Source organism: Cygnus olor, chromosome 3, assembly GCF_009769625.2.
Source record: "Cygnus olor isolate bCygOlo1 chromosome 3, bCygOlo1.pri.v2, whole genome shotgun sequence".
NCBI lineage: Eukaryota > Metazoa > Chordata > Aves > Anseriformes > Anatidae > Cygnus > Cygnus olor.
This window is the reverse complement of record NC_049171.1, coordinates 63478314-63499100: the sequence shown is the minus strand read 5'-3', so window position 1 is coordinate 63499100 and position 20787 is coordinate 63478314. Positions and strand designations below refer to the sequence as shown.

At 37.2% G+C, this 20787-nt stretch overlaps 1 long non-coding RNA gene across 2 annotated transcripts in view; it reads left to right on the top strand.

Moving 5' to 3' along the window:
* Positions 1–20787, top strand: part of LOC121068523 — a 52760-nt gene that overhangs the window by 16642 nt on the left and 15331 nt on the right. The window contains exons 1-2 of one of the 2 annotated variants that reach the window (XR_005818930.1): positions 6923–7186; positions 11015–11084. This is a non-coding gene — a long non-coding RNA (uncharacterized LOC121068523). Of the gene's footprint in view, positions 1–6922; positions 7187–11014; positions 11085–20787 lie in introns of those variants that run through there. The other variant, XR_005818931.1, reaches the window with a different exon arrangement.

Sequence of the window (20787 nt, the reverse complement as noted above, 5' to 3'; positions counted from 1 at the left end):
TGGGGGTTGTGGTTGACAGCAAGTTGAATATGAGCCAGCATTGTGCCCTGGCAGCCAGGAGGGCCAACCACATCCTGGGATGCATCAAGCACGGCATTGCTAGTCGGTCAAGGGAAGTGATTGTCCTGCTCTACTCTGCGCTGGTGTGGCCTCACCTCGAGTACTGTGTGCAGTTCTGGGCACCACAGTACAAAAAGGACATTAAACTGTTGGAGAGTGTCCAGAGGAGGGCGACGAAGATGGTGAAGGGCCTAGAGGGGAAGACATATGAGAAGCGGCTGAGGTCACTTGGCCTGTTCAGCCTGGAGAAGAGGAGGCTGAGGGGGGACCTCATTGCAGTCTACAACCTCCTCGCGAGGGGGAGTGGAGAGGCAGGTGACCTATTCTCCGTTATCACCTGTGACAGGACCCGTGGGAACAGTGTTAAGCTGAGGCAGGGGAAGTTTAGGCTGGACATCAGGAAGAGGTTCTTCACCAAAAGGGTGGTTGCACACTGGAACAGGCTCCTCAGTGAAGTAGTCACTGCACCAAGCCTTTCTGAATTTAAGAAGGGATTGGACTGTGCACTTAGTCACATGGTCTAAACTTTTGGGCAGACCTGTGCGGTGCCAGAAGTTGGACTTGATGATCCTTATGGGGCCCTTCCAACTCGGGATATTCTATGATTCTATGATTCTATGAAATGACCTAACAGTATTTGATATGGGGATGACAGAGAAGACACAGTACTTGAAAGAGTTTCATGGCTCGTCATGATATAGGTGTTAGATGCTTGCTGGGATATCCTGTAGTGTCTCTATTGGCATTAGCTGACTATGTTTAAGCAACTGAGCTGAGCCCTAGATTGCTGTAAACTTTGTTAATTGAAGGTCAATCACTCACTGCATGTGGGGGTACTTACCAAAAAAAAAAAAAAAAACACACCTATGTTTTGGAGTATTAATTTGGAAATGAAACTCAATCCAAATCATTATTACTAGGAAATCCACAGCCTGTTTTGATTAAATGTAAAAGGTGAAATATTTTTATAACATACAAATTCCTTCAATGATTTCTTAAGTATTTTATACTTATAGTCATTGACTGGGAGATAGACAGAAGGTTGACTGAGATACATCTGTACGTGAAGTCTTATTGAAGTTCTGATACTGAGCTTCTGATAATAAAGGAAACCTCACAGAATAAAATCGTCTATTTCTGTTAATACCCTCATGAGCACTCACAAGTGGATACACAAGAGGAAAATCCCTCCCTGTTTAGAAAAAGGTTAGATGTGTGATAAGAATGTCAGAAGGTATGCCCTGGTGTAAATATTCCCACCAAAAATGGCAAGCCATTTGTTCTATTTGTTCATTTCCTCTACACTATACTATGATTTTTAGTGAAATTCTTGCACTAACAATTTGGTTTATTTTATTTACTCCACATAGTTCTGAGAAAACACGGACCTATCTTTTTCACTAAAAATCGTAATAGAGCTTTCAGGGAAAACTTCAACCCTCACCCAAAATGACTGCTTAGAGTTCAGCAAAATAGGAAGTGAAAGTGGGGTTTTACATATATGTGCTTTGTAAAAAGTGAAGCATATTAAAGGCGATTGGGAAAAAGAATGTTAGGGTACAATCCCATTTTTATAAATTTCTTTCGTTCTAAAATTACTGTGCAAAAGAGAAACCAATCTACATGAATTCATGTGTGTGTGTTAACACACACACAGAGAATGATATTTAAAATGCACTATTCTGCGTTACGCACAAATAAAGATATAATACAATTTACTTTCTAAGCATTGCAGCTATGGAAAACTTCAGTTATTTTGCACATTTTTTTTTCTTCAAACATCAACTCATAGAGTCATATGAATTTGTGATAATTACCACTACCTTTGAATCAACTTCATATTCTTTATTAAAATTAAAGAGTGGACAGACAAGGCTAACTGTCATTGTGGAAGAGAATGATTTGAAAAGCCTTATTGAGAACACTCCATTTGTGAAAAAATAAGAATAATATAAAACACAAATCCTGCAAGTGTTTAAAGTTGAGACCTAACTTGGGAGACAAATGAGACATCTAGATATTGCAGAAATTGTACATAAGACTTGCAATTTTCAGTTTTTAGTAGTGTTTTCCATAGGCATAATAATTCTAAATTAATTGAATCAGTGTATAACAGGTGAATTAGTAGGAGTCTAGTGGAAAAGCAAGAAGATTCTTTACAGATCTACACAGGAAAAATGTAGACACGTATTTAGAAACATTTCAAATACAGTCCAGTTACTTCTATGCATGTAAACTTTACAATAATTGGACATCAATAATGAACACTTTTCTGAAGTCATTGCTTAGAATGCTTCAGTGAATGTGTGAAAAACCTCCTTTCTTTGACTTTGCTGTCCTTCCAGAAAAGAACCAAGACTAAATGCAGAGAAAAATAGCTTTTAAATTGAGATACATAAGTAAAACAAAATAAGCTTTAATAGCAACAATGAAAGCATAAGAATATTGAATGTCTCTGCTCCAAATTAAAAATTATTTGGAAATAAATGTAAAGTTTGCATTACTTGATGTATTTTTGTGAGATCACAATGAGAAAAAGTAAAAATGTTTCCTAACATTAAAAAATAGAAGACACAGAAGAAGATCTGAGATTTATGTCCAAAGTAAAGGAGGAATAAAACAAATGCAGCCAATGTAGTTCTTGAGAGAACTGTTGATAACATAACTAAGCATAGTACGCATACAAAAGCAAGATGACTTGGGATGACACATCTGTGGAACTAGCATTTATGAGATATCATTACTCATGTCAGCTGTATTTTTGCTTGAATGCATTTGTGAAAACTATGAAATAAAGGTAATATTATGGCAGCTTTGAGGAGAAAAAAAGAAAGAAAAAAAGAAAAAGAAAAAGAAAAAAAAAAAAGACACCTAATGTCTAGTTTCTAGTAATTTAAGAATACCACTATAAGAAACAGATGGCAAAATAGCTCAATACCTTTGGAAAATCTTCTGTTAGTGTTAAAAACTACACCTGCTGAAATGTGTGATCTTATTTTAAATGTAGAAAGGCATTAATAGAAATGTACAGCAATGTGGTTATATCTCTTAATTGGTATACCCTAGTGGAAACAAACATGCTAATTAAGCGATCATCCTGATTATAAGAGCCTGATAGGAATACACAGTGCTGGGAGACATTAGATTCTATTCCAGCATTTGCTTTAAAAATAATCACAGTAAGATGCTTGAAATATTTAAATTATGTAAAGGTAAGTGACTCATTGCAGAGTACGGAATGAGCATGAAGTGAAAAGGATTGCAGTAAAGAAATTTGTGACAGAACAAGGTTTGCATCTCCATATTCCTCTATATAAAATTGTGGACAATAACAAATTGTCACTTTGGTTGACTAGGTTTGCCTTTTCTCTACTCATTAGACAGTGAAACTCGTTACAGTCAATCTATTTCCTGAACTTATTTTGTTCAAGGCTTTACTTCAAACCAGGTGCCAATTTACAAACTGAATTCAAAGTTCTTGTTCAATTTTCCTACTGAAGCATAATCTGGAATTCTAGTTCAAACTTTTTTTTTTTTTTTTTTTTTTTTTGTGTGTGTGTGTGTGTGTGTGTGATCTTTGGGTGTTTTGCAACAGCATTCAGTGAAATTTGCCATTCTGTTCAAACATGCTCCAGTCACAATGAAAAAATTTCTTCCATTTTAAAAATTGGTGCGGTCACATTCAAGGTAGATGGTGGGTACAGGGGAATAGGAGTGGCATTACAGCTTCCAGACCCCTGCTCTTCAACACAACACATTGTGTCAAGAAAACAAGAGCTTTTTTATCTTTGACACCTTCTGGTCTACTTGTGGCTTCAGAAAGAGCGAGGGAAAGAGAAAGAAAAAATTCCACAGAACATAGAGAATGGGGATAGAAGCCAAAATGCTAAGAGTTTTTTTGAGGAAAAACTTTTTTTTTTTTTTTTTGGTGGAGCTATAGACCATTTTCTCCAGCCAAATCCAATGAGGGAGGTTTAAGACCAACAAATGTTTCCCTTGAATTTGTGCTTTTTGTGTACTTTGTTCTGAACCATACAAAAGATCAACATTATCTTTTTCTTACAATGGCATGTCTAGATGTACTGAATAGATGGAAGAAGCCTATAGGAAATTACAAATGCTGTCACAGGAGCATATACTATATACCACAGAAAAGAGGACAAGAACAGAGGATTAGTTCACATGATGCATTAGCATCTGCATTCAGAGATGTGCTTATACCTAGAAGAAAAAGGAAAATAGTCAAACAAAACATATAGTTATGGTTAATTTTTTAATAAAAGCTCATTAAATCCAATATCTCATTGGAGGTTGAATATACTACCACAAATTCAGTCGTAAGCTCACATAGAACAAAGAGAAAGAGGAAGCTTCTGTAATATTACTAACAATATTAATCACCTGCTATGGAAAAAAAAAATCCAGCAACTAGCACAATATAACATTTCTGATAACAGTTTTATTCCTTACAATAAGTAGAGGAAAATAAGTATAGCTCTGCTTAGCCTCTTCTCTGTTATGTGTCAACAAATAATAAAAGAACTGTATTTGTATCCAATACCGTATAAAAAATAGCATTTACCTTTGTGGTCATGAACAATAGAATTTCTCATTAGCTGGCATAAATATGCCCTGCCCCCCCCCCCCCCCCCCCCTTTTTTTTTTTTCCCAGGTTAAATGAATAGTCAGCTGCTAAGAATCCCAACACTTTTCTTCGGCGACTCTGTTCAAGCCCCACTCTATCTTCACCCTGGGCTTTATAACTGTGTGCCTCAGCCTTCACCCTGACGCTTTGCTGAACTGTAGAAAATCTGAGTAGAGCCTGAGCTTCTGGAAATCTGTTGGAAGAAGATTTCCAAAGGGAAATGACAATAGATGAAAAAAAACAATCTTGCTATTTGATTGCAGAGAATGGTATATAGAACACAAGGCATAGTACATATGAGACTGCAGAGGTGTAGGATTACACTGTACTTGAGTGAAAGGGTGAAAGATATCTGAGAACAAAATAGTTGTCGAATCCCAGAATTAAAGGAAGCTAGGTAATAAAAATGCAAACCAAATGAACCAAACAACCCTTCCAGCTACCTGTGTCTTGCAACTGCATATAAGATCTGAAGAAGTCCACAATTGCTTTGAAGTTCCTTTCTGAACTTTAGATCTGGAAATCTGCCTGTCAAATTTTGTATGTTTTCCTGAAAATATATTCAGTACACTGAGCAGTCAGATTCTGTCAGTCATTGTTAATGTTATTTGTGATCCCTTAATTTTGCGGTGTACATATATATATATTAACATGTGTGTATGTCTAAATATATGTATACATACACACATGTATGTCTATATATATGTACATGTATACTTAAACATATGTGTATACAGAGAAAGTTGTAGCTCTGAGAACTTAATGAATATACCCCAGCTACAATTTACTAAGCCAAACAGAGCAGGAAAGAAAAATTCCTACAACTGCATGTGTGCTGACAGTTTCTACATGTCATTCCAGTCTGTTGTAATGTAAAGTGTCTGACTCTTCCAACATACATAAAAAAAACAGCAGGGTTTACTAGGAAAGCACCACAGACCTTTGGTCTTGAGCAGGACAACAGGACACTTACTGTAATAAGAAAACCAACTGAAGACATTCCTTGCACAGCTGAGTGGCAGCACTAGAATTTTCAGTGCTCAGATGTAATTAGAAAACATCTGTGAAGGAAAATCAATTGTTCCTGATAGTCAATGGCTAATTTTCCACAATCAGAATAAAGAATGCAATATGACATCTTTGAAATGAGAAAGTAATTGTTTATTGTTTTAACATTTTTCCATTTATTTGTGCTAACTATCCTTTATTTTCTTCACAACTAATTCTCACCATTCTTAGTGATATTCCAAGTGATATTTAAACCCTGTTTTTCTGTAAAAACCAGTCTGCTAGAGTTCTTTAAGGAGATGATTTGTGATTCATGAAGGAAGAGTTGAACAAATGCTTATAAATTGCCCTGTGATAGTTTCATAACGGAAGACTTGCTAAATGAAAAAAGTTGAATCCCATCAATGAAATTGCACACTTATTAATATTAATAAGTATTTGACCCATCAGTGGAATAAAGTCCTCAGATTCTTTGTCTTGATCTTCGAGGTGTCTTTGAGATACACCTGCATTCCAAAATGCTCATTTTCTTTTTGTTGACATTACCAAGAAAGGGGTAGGAGGTGAAGTGAATGTGTCCCTCACATAGTATGAGTAACAGATTGCAGGAGGAACCTCTGCAATCCAGATCTTGAGATCAAATTACAATGAGTTTGAATTCTGGAAGGAAAATATGCGTTTAAAGTTATTATTATTTGTATTATACTAGTGCTGTTAATATTGATATAATCTTACACAGTGACAGAAATTGAAATTCCAGAAGTGATAACTGTGCTGAACTGCTTTCAGCATGTAAAATGGTATGTTGTTTGATTAAATCATGCTCAGTTCATTTGTTTATCTTATGCTACACTGTAAATTTGAACTCTCATTACGTGATTTGGATCCTAATTTACAAAGGGTTAGAGAAAGGAAAGCAAAGTGCGTCTATTTGCAATTATATTCCCAGTGACTCCTTTGTAGTCTGAGGGACTGTTCACTCAGAGAGAGAGAAATGCTGCTGTGAGCGTGCCTTATAGGAGGCTGCACAGCTCTCCAGGGCCAAAACCAACCCTGCTTTTGTTTTCTGTTTGTATAGTTCTTAGCTCAGTGATACCCTGATCAATAATTTGAACCTGAGAAACTATTTCTGTACAGCTAAGCATTGAGGCAACCATGTTAACAGCTCTCTGGGAGTAGCCCAAATGATGTATCCTCCCCATTGTGCTGCACTGCTGCTGCAGGCATTTCCTGCTCTGGCAGGGGCAGTGGCTGATTTTCTCAGTGCTGGCTTTCAGCATTAACACCCAGCTGTGCACTGCAAAGCTTCCCACACCTGCAGCAGGGAAGCCAAGGAACACATTTGTTCAGCAAGTGTCTCTTAATCGCATTTTTAACTTTCTTCTTCAGTCATCACAACTGCATGGCTGGGACTGAAGACTGGGATTCTGCCTTCATACCCTAACAGATGCCAGGGCCCTGGACCTGGACCAAGTTTGTGTCACCATTTTTAAATTGGCTTGTTCACTTAATAACTGTAAACAGGATTCTGCTAAACACAGAAATTCTGAAAAATATATTTAGTGACATAGGTACTAAAAACACCTTGTAAAATAAGAATAAGAAGCTGTACTCCATAATTATTTGGGAAAAAAAAAAAAAAAGTTTTCACAGTTTCCAAATTAGTCTGCCAGAAAATTTCTTATTTGTGGTTTTGGGCATAGAAATATGTTAACACAAATAGAGGAAATATTATTGTAACAGCAGTTATTCAAGCAAAGTACATTTCTCGGAATTTTGGGGTGGCAAAATGTAGAGAGATTCTTAGAATCCAGATAAAAAAGAAAAAAAAATATTTTCAGTATGTTAGTGAGGATTGATGAACTTATTATATGTAAGTTTCTACATAAGAGTTTTAAGAGGCTATCTTTCCTTGGCAGGTTGCAGAGTAATAAATCTGATGCATGATCTATTCATTAACTCAGAACAGTAAGATTGCCTTTAGCAAGCACATTAAACACTGGCAGCAGACTTACATTTTGGATAAAAGTTCTAAAAGTCGACTGTCCTACTTATGGCAATTTTACACCACTGATCATTCCGTAATGTAGTGAAGTTTCTCCTAATTTACACCAACCTAGATGAAATGAAAATAAGGGTCAAATGGTTTCACAGACTGAGTTATTTATTTCCCTGTGGCAGCTTCAGAGTCAGATCAGGCAGACAGAGAACAAAGGTTGCATCATCCAACATTACAGCAACCTCCCTGAAATGAATTTTGTGATCTCAGCCCTCTTCCCAGGGGGATGAATGTTTCCTGACATTAGGCAAGCAAATAAACAAACAAATAAATAAAAAGTGCCTTCACAACTGGTACTCTTGCTGAGAAGCCTCTATAAAGAGGTCAAACATAAAGACAAGGGCTGAAGGGACACAGAGAATAAGCTATTACTTATACCTTCCAGGAAGTTTCTCAAGTTCAAGATAGTTAATGAGGCAGAGACAATCTGGCACCTCTTATGGACATTGAAATTGCATTAAATTTTTTTTCAAATTGAAAACTGAGCAGACATTTTTTTTTTTTTTTCTTATATGAGTGAAAATAGTTATTTGACATGTTCAGTATGAAGTGAATGAATTGTTCACCTGACTGGTAAATCATGGATTAGTGTGAAGGTTAAAAACCAGGAGAGGAATTTATTTGGGGGAACAACAGTGGCTTTGGGAATATGAACAGGTGATGAGAAGTTGCAGAAAATGTTTTTCATCTACAGAATTTGAAAGAAAATCTACCAAGACTGTGTGTGCAATTAATAATAATAATAATAATAATAATTTGAAATAGAAAAGGGCAAGGAATGGTCCTGATGGTTGTAGTGATTGGTGTAAAGAAGGGAAAGGGTTCAGGCAGATATGATATGGGAGGAAGCATTTAGGGTGACATAAAAGCTTATATGGATATATAAAGGAATAGCCTGGACCAATAGCCTTACAAAGAAGAGGCTATTGGTCCAAGCAAAGATTTTAAATGAAGCACAGGATCTCTTAACTTTACATTTTCCTTTACCCTTATATTCCATTGCGCTGCTTTATTTCCAACATTAACACAGCTAATGTATCTAATGAAAAAGTTGTGTCATATAATTTCTCGGGTAAGGGATGCTAATGGTTTAGCAACAAAGTTCAAAAAATATTTAGACATTCTAGAACATTGGTCCAGCCCCCAAATTCTCCAGATTCATTCATTCTAAATTCTCATTCTTCTTGATGGGGGATTTCGATCTCTGCACCTTTTGCAGATGATGGCATTATGATTCCAGAAGGTCCAGGGGGATATTGAAATTCCCTGCAAGCTCTGAATCTCCCTCCATTGATCAGTATGTCGGTCCATGATGCAGTCATGCACAGATGTTACATAATAGCAGCAGAGGGTTACAGAGCCCTAACAATATTTTAATAAATAATAAGAATAAAAAGTTAATGCTATAAGCCCCCTATTAAATGCCACAGCTTCATTTTTTGCATAAAGTTGTGGCTTTTGTAACTGGAAGTTGGACCTTAAACTAGCTTATTCCTTTAGGAGACTTCTGTTGATTCACACAGAATTTGAAAGGGAAGAAAAAAGAAAAAAAAAGAAACAAAAAACATGGCATCTGAAAAATTGTGTAGACAGAAGAAGAAGGGGGAAACCAGACACTTGAGAAATTTTTCAAGCATGATTCTTTGTCTTCTTGAACTCTGATTTAAAGGTTGCTTAGCAACAGTGGCAGTAACAGCTGGGACACCCTTGATCTTGTTGTGTAAACTATTAAAAATAGGTGATAGAAAGTGGCACCATGGAAACAATGACAATTCTGAAGCAGGTGTCTGCAGTGCTGCTTTTCAGCTTAATGTCAGAGGTGTAAATTACAGAATTACTTTCTCCCTTTAGTCTGAATTCTTAGGAAGGAAGAAATCTTTATATCACCAAAATTAAATACGAATTAAGACAGCATTATCCTATTCTGTAGCATTGCTTTTGATTACTGCTTTATATAGTTTCTTGTCAAAACCTTTAGAGGATCTTCATTTCTGGAAACTGAGGTTATTTCACTTCAGTGAATTACCGAAACAGTCATTCAGCAAGGGGCATAACTGGTATTTACAGTATTAACCTCAGCTATGAAAGGATCATAACCTTGATTGCAGCTGGATGGTTTAGCTAAAACCTCACCCCAAAGTATTAGTATCAAAATCATAATCTGAAAATGCTTACCTTTTTTTCCAGGGCTAATAATCATAGCTGAGATTAGTAAAAATGGACACTGGAATCTGCAATGCTCATTCTGGGAATATTCAGAGACTCAGGGTCAAGACTCTTAATATGACTAGTAATTCTGGGGCATGCAGAAGAATACCAATTCTCAGAAATAGTCATTGGCTGCCTTGTGAAGCAAGCTTCTGCTTAGGATCTCAAATGTCTGTGGCTGATCTTCTATGTCTGTATTAAAGCAGGCAAAATTGCTTTAAAAACAAACAATGATATATCTTATTATGCTAAGATTATTGAATGTGAATAGAACATCCCCTATTATTAGTGACATTTACATATATTATTAACTTAAAATATTAAAAAGGGAAAAAAATATCCTTGGACCATAGCATAGTTGCATAGTTGCACGTTACACAGTTTTGTCGTTGTTGTTGTTGTTGTTGCTTTTCTTTTCAATAATTATTTGTAATGAGTGATAAACTGAATCAGATATTCATAAAAGCCTGAGAGATCCATGTCCTTTAGGAATTTTTGAAAACTCTACCCTTATTCTATCATGGCGGTACTTGTATTCTGAGGTATTAAAAGTCATCCTTTGTACAACTGAATCAAAACCGAATCTGGGGAAAAAAAAATTAAATAAAAAGCATAAAAAATCACCTATCTGGCCAATAAAACCATAGCTATGAATCTAAATCCTATTTACATAGGATTTATTATGATAATTAAAGAATTCAGCTTAATTCTTTAACACAGTTTATGCATCTGAAAACTGTTGTCTCTTCTGAGCATCCTTCCTGCTGCTGAGATTTGTACATTGCTAAAACAGTGACTTGTATCAATCAGTCTTACTTTTGTTTTTCTTGGGATAGTGGAATTAGGGACTGGAATGCATAATTTTGATATTGCACTGTCATGCGCTATACTATTATTGGAAGGTATTCTGAATCCCATGCTGAGGCAGGGTCAAGTTGACATACAATGGCATTGCTTCCTAAATAATTAACTTCTGCTGCCACCTGGCTGGAGAGTAAATTGTGGGTATAAGTCTTATTCTTTTTGGTTTACAGCAAACGTGACTGAAACCTTTACTGCATTCTTGTCTGGATGGGCAAACCAACAGTACAGGATACAATGAAAGTTACAGTCTTTTTTCTTCTATTCTAATTTGGTTTTACATACTTTCATACATTATTAGACAGAACAATTACACACTGAGGCACATTCAAATAGTCCAGCTGACACTGGGCTGTATTTGAAAGAATGTAATAATATTAAACCTTTGTGCTCAGCACACATTTCTTCAAAGACTGTTGTGTGCAGGAAAGATGTACTAGCCAAGCAGGTAGACTTGTCTTCCTGACCTCCATGAATTAAGCTAAGTGCTGGAACTGACTTCACTGAAGCCTGTTCTTGCCAAGAGTTTCATAGGAGTCATTCTGCAATAATCTAGCAAGATTTAATTATTTATTTTACTCTAATTATTTTCTGAAATAATATATTTGATTTCAATTATCCTGTCCTGTATGAAAATCAGCCTCTCCTCTGTTATTTGGATGAATGGGGAGTAGTCCAAAATGTAGAGTTTATTTTCAGTATTCCATATATAAATCATTCAGTTCTTATTGGTAGCAGCCAATTTGCAAAGGAAGCCACTTCAAAAAGTTGTACTGGGGAATTTAGGCAATGGGGTTTATTTTAAACTGTGATATATCCCAGTGCTCATATGGCAGATACCAGCTGGGAGGTGCAATACTTCTCATTTTTAACCTTATCTGTGTATTACTCTACTTTTGAAAAGTATTTGAAGTCAATGGAGTTACCCAAAGAATAAAATATCATAATTGACTACAATATATTTCACAGATTAAGAAAACACTTCAAAACCTACATCTGATACTGAGAAACTGTCATTGAAATTTATAAAGGCTATCTTTAAGAACTTCAGCTATGGCTAATACACTTCTTTGTATATCTGCTACACCAACACATTCCTTGACTAGTATCAAAAAGAACTGTGGCAGCTTAAAGACTACAAGATCAAGGGGTTACAAGTTACCTTTACTGCTTGCTAATGTCCTACATTTATTTAGGTTCCTGATTTTCTACATACACAGTTACATTTTATTGTAACAACAACCAGAGCCATGAGGATAGAATATCACAGACAATGAACTCCATCTTACAGGAGGTTTGTTGGTTAGTCTCAAGCTTATTGGTTACACCACAAGCATACCAAAACAATAGAAATCACTAAGCATTTCACATACATGTATAATCACACAGCAGCTACCAAAGCTATGCTTTTGGTAAAGGAAACTTTTCAGCTGACAGCTTCACAAGTATGTGTCTTCTCTGTTGGAGGACTCTAAGGGATAAATTCAAGGGAGATATAATCCCAATGTTTCTATTATTAGCTAAATGTCATTTCCTTAGACTCTTTCTCACTGTTTGCTAGAGTTGTGCTTTTCTGGGGACTGATAAATTATACAGACATGTAAGGGATTTTAAGTCCTTGAAAGCACCCAGAGGAGGGCAACAAAGATGGTAAAAGGGCTAGAAGACATGACTGATGAGGAGAGACTGAGGACACTTGGGTTGTCTAATCTGGAGAAGAGAAGACTGAAAGGTGACATCTTTGTTCTCTACTACTTCCTGAAGTGCAGAAATAGAGATAGATGTGCTGGTCTCTTCTCCCTGGTAACTGATGACAGAACACATGGGAATGGCACAAAACTGTGCCAAGGGAGGTTCACACTGGATAGAAGGAAAAATTTCTTTACTGTGGGGGTGGTCAAACACTGGAAAAAGGTTCCTAGAGAGGTGGTTGATGCCCCACGCCTGTCAATGTTTGAGAGATGTTTGAACAATGCCCTCAATAATATGCTATAACTTTTGGTTAGCCCTGAAGAGGTCAGGTGGTTGAACTAGATGACCTATGAAGGTCCTTTCCAACTGAACTATTCCATTCCATTCCATTCCATTCCTCTATTTTTCCACAGATCCTTTTACAGGTCTCTAAAAACCTGTTTTCCTTCTGTTTCCTTATTTGCCACTTGAATAGAAAGACTATGCATATGGAAGATATTTTTTTAAGGTCAGTCCAAGATCCAGTAATGAAACCTCGCAGGAACTCAGGACCATCCTGGATCTACCTGCCCTCTGTTCTAAGCACAAGTTATACCTGGTTTCTACTTTAACACATATATTAACAAGCTCTACTACAACATACTTCACTGTACAATTATTTTCTTTATTTGAATGAGGTGGAGAGAACAACTAAGTTGCAGACATCTGTTACATTGCTGAAATTGTCTGAGATATTTGGTAAGGAAAAAAGGAGAGCGGAATAGGTATAGCTAATCCTGTTCTACCCAGTGGGCTGAAACATCCTCTAATTCATCACCTTGTCTGGCAGAATAGCTGCCTGGAAACTTTTCTGCCAGCTACTGAGATTACAAAATCTTCAGCTCAGCTGCTGTCTTCTATGTTTGCATAAATTCAAGCATAGTATGTCCCTGACTTAATATGATAAACATCTTGAACTTGACCTCCCTGAATGAAATAAAGACAAAATAATCACAGTATATATAGTATTATAAATTTTCCCATATCTCTACTCCTTTCATAGAATCATAGAATATCCCGAGTTGGAAGGGACCCATAAGGATCATCAAGTCCAACTAATGGCACCACACAGGTCTACCCAAAAATTCAGGCCATAAGACTGAGAGCACAGTCCAAACACTTCTTAAATTCAGAAAGGCTTGGTGCAGTGACCACGTCCCTGGGGAACCTGTTCCAGTGTGTGACCACCCTCTCTGTGAAGAACCTCTTCCTGATATCCAGCCTGAACCTCCCCTGTCGCAGCTTGACACCATTCCCTCAGGTCCTATCACTGATCACTAAAGAGAATAGATCAGCACCTGCCCCTCCACTCCCCCTCATCTAAAAGCTGTAGTCTGCAGTGAGGTCTCCCCTCAGCCTCCTCTTCTCCAGGCTGAACAGGCCAAGTGACCTCAGCTGCTCCTCATATGTCTTCCCCTCTAGGCCCTTCACCATCTTCGTCGCCCTCCTCTGGACACTCTCCAATAGTTTGACGTCCTTTTTGTACTGTGGTGCCCAGAACTGCACACAGTACTCGAGTTGAGGCTGCACCATCGCAGAGTAGAGCAGGACAATCACTTCCCTTGACCGACTAGCAATGCCGTGCTTGATGCATCCCAGGATGTGGCTGGCCCTCCTGGCTGCCAGGGCGCACTGCTGGCTCATATTCAACTTGCTGTCAACCACAACCCCCAGATCCCTCTCTGCGGGGCTGCTCTCCAGCATCTCATCGCCCAGTCTGTACGTATAACCAGGGTTGCTCCGTCCCAGGTGCAGGACCCGGCACTTGCTCTTGTTAACCTTCATGCGGTTGGTGATTGCCCAGCTCTCAAATCCAATCCAATCTCTCTACTCCTTTGGTGATATTCTTGTTACCTCCATCACCAACCAGCAACAAGTAACTTTTGGGTAGGAAGAAAAGACAAGTTGCATCTGACTGAGAAAGTCCTGTACCTTAGCTTAACCCCACTGAGCAGTTTAGGAAGGGGGAGACCAGGGGCTGTTCTGGGTGCTGAATATGGTAGAGAAGGCCTCAGGGCTGCCTGTGCATGCTGCCTCAGGTGTCTGTGAGGCTTGGAGGTCAGCCTGGAGCTGTGTGGAAGTCCTGGGGCTGAACTTCAGCCAGGGCTTGAGTAGAGCCCCCATGCCAAAGGCAGAAAGTTCCTGGGGGATCTCAGATGGGACTGCTCTGACTGGCTGAGTAATGTTTATGGGTGTACTCAGTGCCCTGATGTTTCTCTCCTCTGCCAAGAAAGAAATTTCCCATCTGAATTTAAGTCTTCTCTCCCCATCCTCCACTCCATCTTCCAGCCTCTCTTTCCATATTTGCTCGATTCAGCATTTTCAGGATCTGTGTGTGAGGTTGTTTTTTGTACATGCTAGCAAATAAACATATGGAGCAGCCCAACAAGCCCATGCTCTTGCTGATTTCACTGCCTGCTGGGCAGTATAATGAACCACCAAATAAACTGTTTGCCAGCGGTATTTTGAGATTAATGCTTGAAAAAATAAGCCTGAGAATGGTAATACAAGAGTTGAAAAATGGACTCCCAGACTTTTCAGAAGAGATGCATTTTATTCTTGCTATGCCTTGACAGGTATCTTCCCAACAGGGCTGCAGTTTGCAATGTAAAAATTAATCAGATGTTCAAGATAATTAAAAACACATTCTGAAGTGCTTTGGGGAAAGAGATATGTGGAATGAAGGGACAAGTCCTTAAATGGACTTACAGACAATGATTTTACAGTTCACTTCCCCTCAGCATGCCTATTAAAATGAATCTTATTGTTACTTTGTCTGTTTGCAGATTTTCAGTATCACAGTATCAGCAAAACAATTATGGACACTTTATTCTCAAATGAAATGCACATTAGAATGATGTTTTTTTTTTGTTTGTTTGTTTTTTTTTCCCTTCTCAGTAGCAGCATTTAAAATAGAAGTTAGCAAAAACAAAAATTCACAAGGAAAAGACAAGAATAGAAGAAAATGAGGGGATTTCACAAGGAGATATTGAACACCAACATACCTATATGTGAAGAGGATATTCCATTTTCAGAGCGATACTGGGACTACTAACAGTCTCAGAAAACCTGACTCTGTAGGACTCCAGCAGTATATCTCTGACCTGGAGCCCGTAAGACAGAAAGAAGTCCAAGAAATGTTTGAGAAGATGGAGCCGAGTTCTTCTCATTTGCATGAGCTATGGAAATGATAAATAGTTTGGGGGGTTTGCTTGAGAACTTCACCCCATCCTCCCAAAAGATGAGAGGTATTTCCTTTACTTTGACCTTCTCCTGTGGAAAGAATTGGAACCATTAGAAGGATTCATTTCCAAAAAAAATCTTCCAGTGATTCATGTGACTATTTTAGAAAAAATCTATCCCTTGATAGTTTCACACTGACATTATGCCTTTTTAGTGCCCTCATATCTGAAATCAATATATATGCCTACCTGAACAGCCAGGGTGGGGGGGGCGGGGGGGTGGGGGGGGAGGGGATCACTGAATGGACCTTTCAAATCCAGTGGAGCAAATTATGCTTTCAGTAACATTACACAATTTTGGCCACATTACATATGTATAGAAAAGATTGCATATTTGTTTGCTTGGGTATTTATTTATTTTCTTTAAAATATCTTGCACTTTTCAAAGCTCACTGTCCCTTCTGGCACTGGAGCTACATAATACTGAATATGTGTGACACCACATTAATTTCCATAGCAGGGGATTATGATATTACAAACACAGGATTAGGCCCACTTGAAGGATCAAAGCAAAAAGAGAAGTGAGATGTGAAGAATAAACCTTATTTATTTATTTATTGTCAAGTAAAAAAATATCCAGGATAATATGGTAAAGAAGAAAAGCAATGGCCAAGTGAATGTTTGTAATTTAACCTGAATTCCTGATCCACTGGAATATTGGATTTTACCTGATATATTTTTAACCAGTAGAAAAATTCCGAGTTGTTTGTTTTCTTTTGCTTTCCACTGCAGCAGTGCTATTCATACAGAAACCAATACAGAATCTGAAACAATATCCTGGGGCCATTTTCATACAATTTAGCATCTTGTATTCATGTGCATCAGGGAACAGCTACACTTGCTATTCACGTTGCTGAGCTACTGCAGTACATTTATGGTTGATTTTTCCATTGATGCTAGAGCACTGTATAATTAGCAGTGAATAACTTATTTCAGGAATTCAACCTCATTTTCCTCTTTATGGAATGTCCACAAATAGATAAAAACAAATCTCTTATTCTAATCCACTAGAAAATGAAGAGAAGCTTTCTGCTTTAAATTCTGAAGGTTTCTGAGTATTCTGTAAAATGGAATTATTCAGTAACTGAATTTAGATATAAAATGTGTGCTTGATAGTTATGATTTTTCACCTAATTGCCATAGCTTTATATGACTTAATTCAAAAAGTCTTACTATTTCAGGATGAGTTATTCTTCTGATACAAACTACCATAGATTTGTTGAATTTGTTGAATGAGTTGCTTTGTGAGGCTGAAGAAAGAAAAATGAAGTGGCATATTACATACAGAGATGTTCTGGACAAAGGAGAAAAAATATAAAAGAAAAAAAAAGCCCACTAGCTGAAAAAAAAAATCACCTTATTTCACTGCAAGAAAATGTTTAAAAATATCTCCTAACTTTCTTAAAAAATGTTATGATTACTTTCTTGGTGGAATAACTGGTTCATTAATGATCCAGTTGAAAAACTGAACTTGACAAAGCCAAGAAGCCCCATTTTTTTTTTTCAGAAAAATTAGGAAGAGTTACATGATTTTCAAATTTCTTTTTCACATTGCTTTCTTTTGTTAAGTAACACCAAATCCTTTCTTCTTTGTTTTCTAAGCAACAGTCAGTTTAACTTTCACATTTGCACCGAATAAGTTAAACTATGTAGAGCAATGACCCATTTCACAGGAAATTTTCACAGCTCATCTGAAAATGTGTGTGTTTAAATTTAAATGCATTCTTTTTGATCTTCTTTCATACATAAATACTGCTTTCCTTGAAGACTAATGAAGATGACTGTCTATAATATTCTCAGAGAATGCAAACAATGATTAATCCATTTTAACTACCTTTAATTTTCTGTCCATCTATAGATATTACCAAGAATACTCAAATGATCTGTTTAGCTGTTTACTATGATGAAGGAGACAACAGATTCATTTCTCAGGGAGAGTAGGGTGAACAAGTCTTTCTCCTGACTTTGGTAGGTTTACATCAGTTCCTTAGAAGTGACCATGCATGTGTGGAAAAATGTTTTTGAAAATAGTAAGGATGCGAACTGTGATGCAAAGTACTTATGGTACTTATTACAGAAAAACAATCAGGTTAAATAAAAGCAAAAAGAATGATGAGCAGAGGTAATTCCCTATCTCTCAAGGCTGAACCCGGATTCCTAAGCCAACCTGCACAACCCAGCATCAGAAAATATTCTTCTTTGAAAGAACTTTGCAAATCAGACTCAGAATCACAGAATCACAGAATCATTTAGTTTGGAAGAGACCTCCAAGATCACTGAGTCCAACCTCTGTCCTAACACTAACAAGTCCTCCACTAAGCCATATCCCTAAGTTCTACATCTAAACGTCTTTTAAAGACCTCCAGGGATGGTGACTCGACCACTTCACTGGGCAGCCCATTCCAATGCCTAACATCCCTTTTGGTAAAGAAGTTCTTCCTAATATCCAACCTAAACCTCTCTTGGCACAACTTTTGCCCATTCCCCCTCGTCCTATCACTGGGCACGTGGGAGAATAGACCAATCCCCACCTCGCTACAGCCTCTTTTAAGGTACTCATAGAGCGTGATAAGGTCACCCCTGAGCCTCCTCTTCTCCAGACTGAACAATCCCAGCTCCCTCAGCCGCTCCTCATAAGACTTGTTCTCCAGACCCCTCTCCAGCTTCATTGCCCTTCTCCAGACTCACTGGAGCACCTCAATGTCCTTGTAGTGAGGGGCCCAAAACTGAACACAGTACTCGAGGTGCGGCCTCTCCAGAGCTGAGTACTCACATACCTTAAGCATATTAAATGTAGGTATACAGTGCCAATGCATGACTGGCAGAACCACTAGAAAATCTAATTGTCTACTGAGCTTGAAAATCCCACTGGGGAGTATAGGAACTGGAGAGTTCTTCACTGAAAACAATTATGTGCACTCTAGGCTGGAGAGTCTGGAAAATTTAAAAAGAAGCAAGCAAGAGTGAGTGAGAGCATTTTCTTGCCAGGCATATTTGTCCAAGTTCAAGATTAATCCACAAGGGCATAGAGGCAGAAGATTAAGGAACTAAACACAGTCTTCATTCCTTGCTGTATTTTATTTTTACTTTGAAGCTATTTGAAGGAATATGTCCATAACATTGCATTCTGTCAAGCACAAGGCATTGTTCATGAAACAGATGTCCAATATATTTCTATCATCTGAGTAGTGGCACACACAATTGCACAACAGAAGCTAGATTCTCACAGAAGCTGCAGAGGAATTTATCATATGTGAATGAGACACCACCAAAAAGTCCTATTTCAAACCCTGCTTTGTTTTCAAGCAGTGCTAGAATTAAGGATATATTTACACTGTGGAAGATGGAAGAATTTTGATGAAATCGTTCTCAAGGAGTTATAAATCAACAAGATATATTTCGCATCTAAATCAAAAAATAAAATAAAATCAGGAATCATACACAGCATGGACATTCTAAGTATGCACTACAGAATAAGAACAGAAAATTTAAAATTTAATAAGTGTTAAATTTTGGACTTCAAATATGACAGGCATTAATTCAGTCAGACAGCAGAACTGTGTTACAAAGATATCCATGTAGCCTAACATTGCACATAAAAATTAAAAATAAAATAAAATAAAATAAAAGCTGAATTAAATAAAGTATTGGTGTGTATATATAGACAACTCAAATATTCAAAGCAGAATACAATATGTTATATTATTAGCTACAAACCAATAGATTATTTGCTTTGTTCAAATATTGCATTGGTGGATTTTCAGTTATCTAAGTTCATATCTTGCCATAATATCACATGCCTAAAAAGCACTGAAAAAGTAAACTGTTATTTTTTATTTTATTTTTTAATTTATTTTTTAAGGAAGGAAAAGTATAACTGTATTATACAGAAAACATCTCATATACATTGCCAAAAAAAGACATAAAATAGGCTCAGGGAATTAAGAGTTACGAAAAGCAATGGGAGAGAAAAAGTGTCATAAATAATGCAATATCTTGGGCATGTCAGAGACAGAATAACATTCTACTCATTCATGAAATCAAATATACCAAAAGGAAGGCATTGATTCTGGTAATGGAAAATGCACAGGAAAGATAAGACCCAGATGACTTAAAGGACTGTATAGATTAAGGTAACTTGCAGCAGTTTGATCACAGAAAAGTTATAGAAAAGTATAGAAAGTGAAAACATATAGAAACATCAGAATGTGTCTTGAGTCTAGGCAGGTCCAGACTTCTACCCAGCACTCCTTTTCAAAATTCATCATAGCAAGAGTATTGGTATGCACGGTGTGTTATTCTAGTCCTCGCGTGGTTATTTTGGGGCAGTTTTGACTTCTATAATGTAGTAGAAAACCAAGAGATTTTGAAAATGGTATCACAACACAGACCTTTTAAAGATGACACCGAAATGAATCTTCCCTTAAGTACTTTCTCATTTAATATCATACAAAAGCAAGGAAAATTTGTGCTTTTAATCTAGAAAGGAGATTCAGAGATGAATGAAGCACCTATATGTTTGTGTATGTTACTTTCTGTGAACAAAATGCAGAACTTATCTAACCTAGATGCAAGACACATAGAGGAAGTTATGACTCATCTTAAGGAGTAAGAAAAGCTTCTGCTAGCTCAGAGGAAATAGAATTTCACACCCTCTTGTACAGTACAATGAGCAGTTTTTTGAGCAGTTGCTCAAAAAGACCAAACTTCCAAATATTTAGTGTTGTGAAACTAAACTGCATATGTACAACATACAAATAATTTCTGAAAATGTTTTCCATTACTTTGATTAACCTGACCCCTGGGATCAGGAGCACAGCAGCACTTCTGTGGAAAAATCTTATGGACAACCTTTTATGAAAAACAATGTGGTAGTCAAGACACTTTATAATTGCTTTTTGAGGAAGAGACATATGAACAACCTATGCTAATTTTCTGCCTCAGGTATTGTAGGTCAAGAAGCAAGGAAAAAC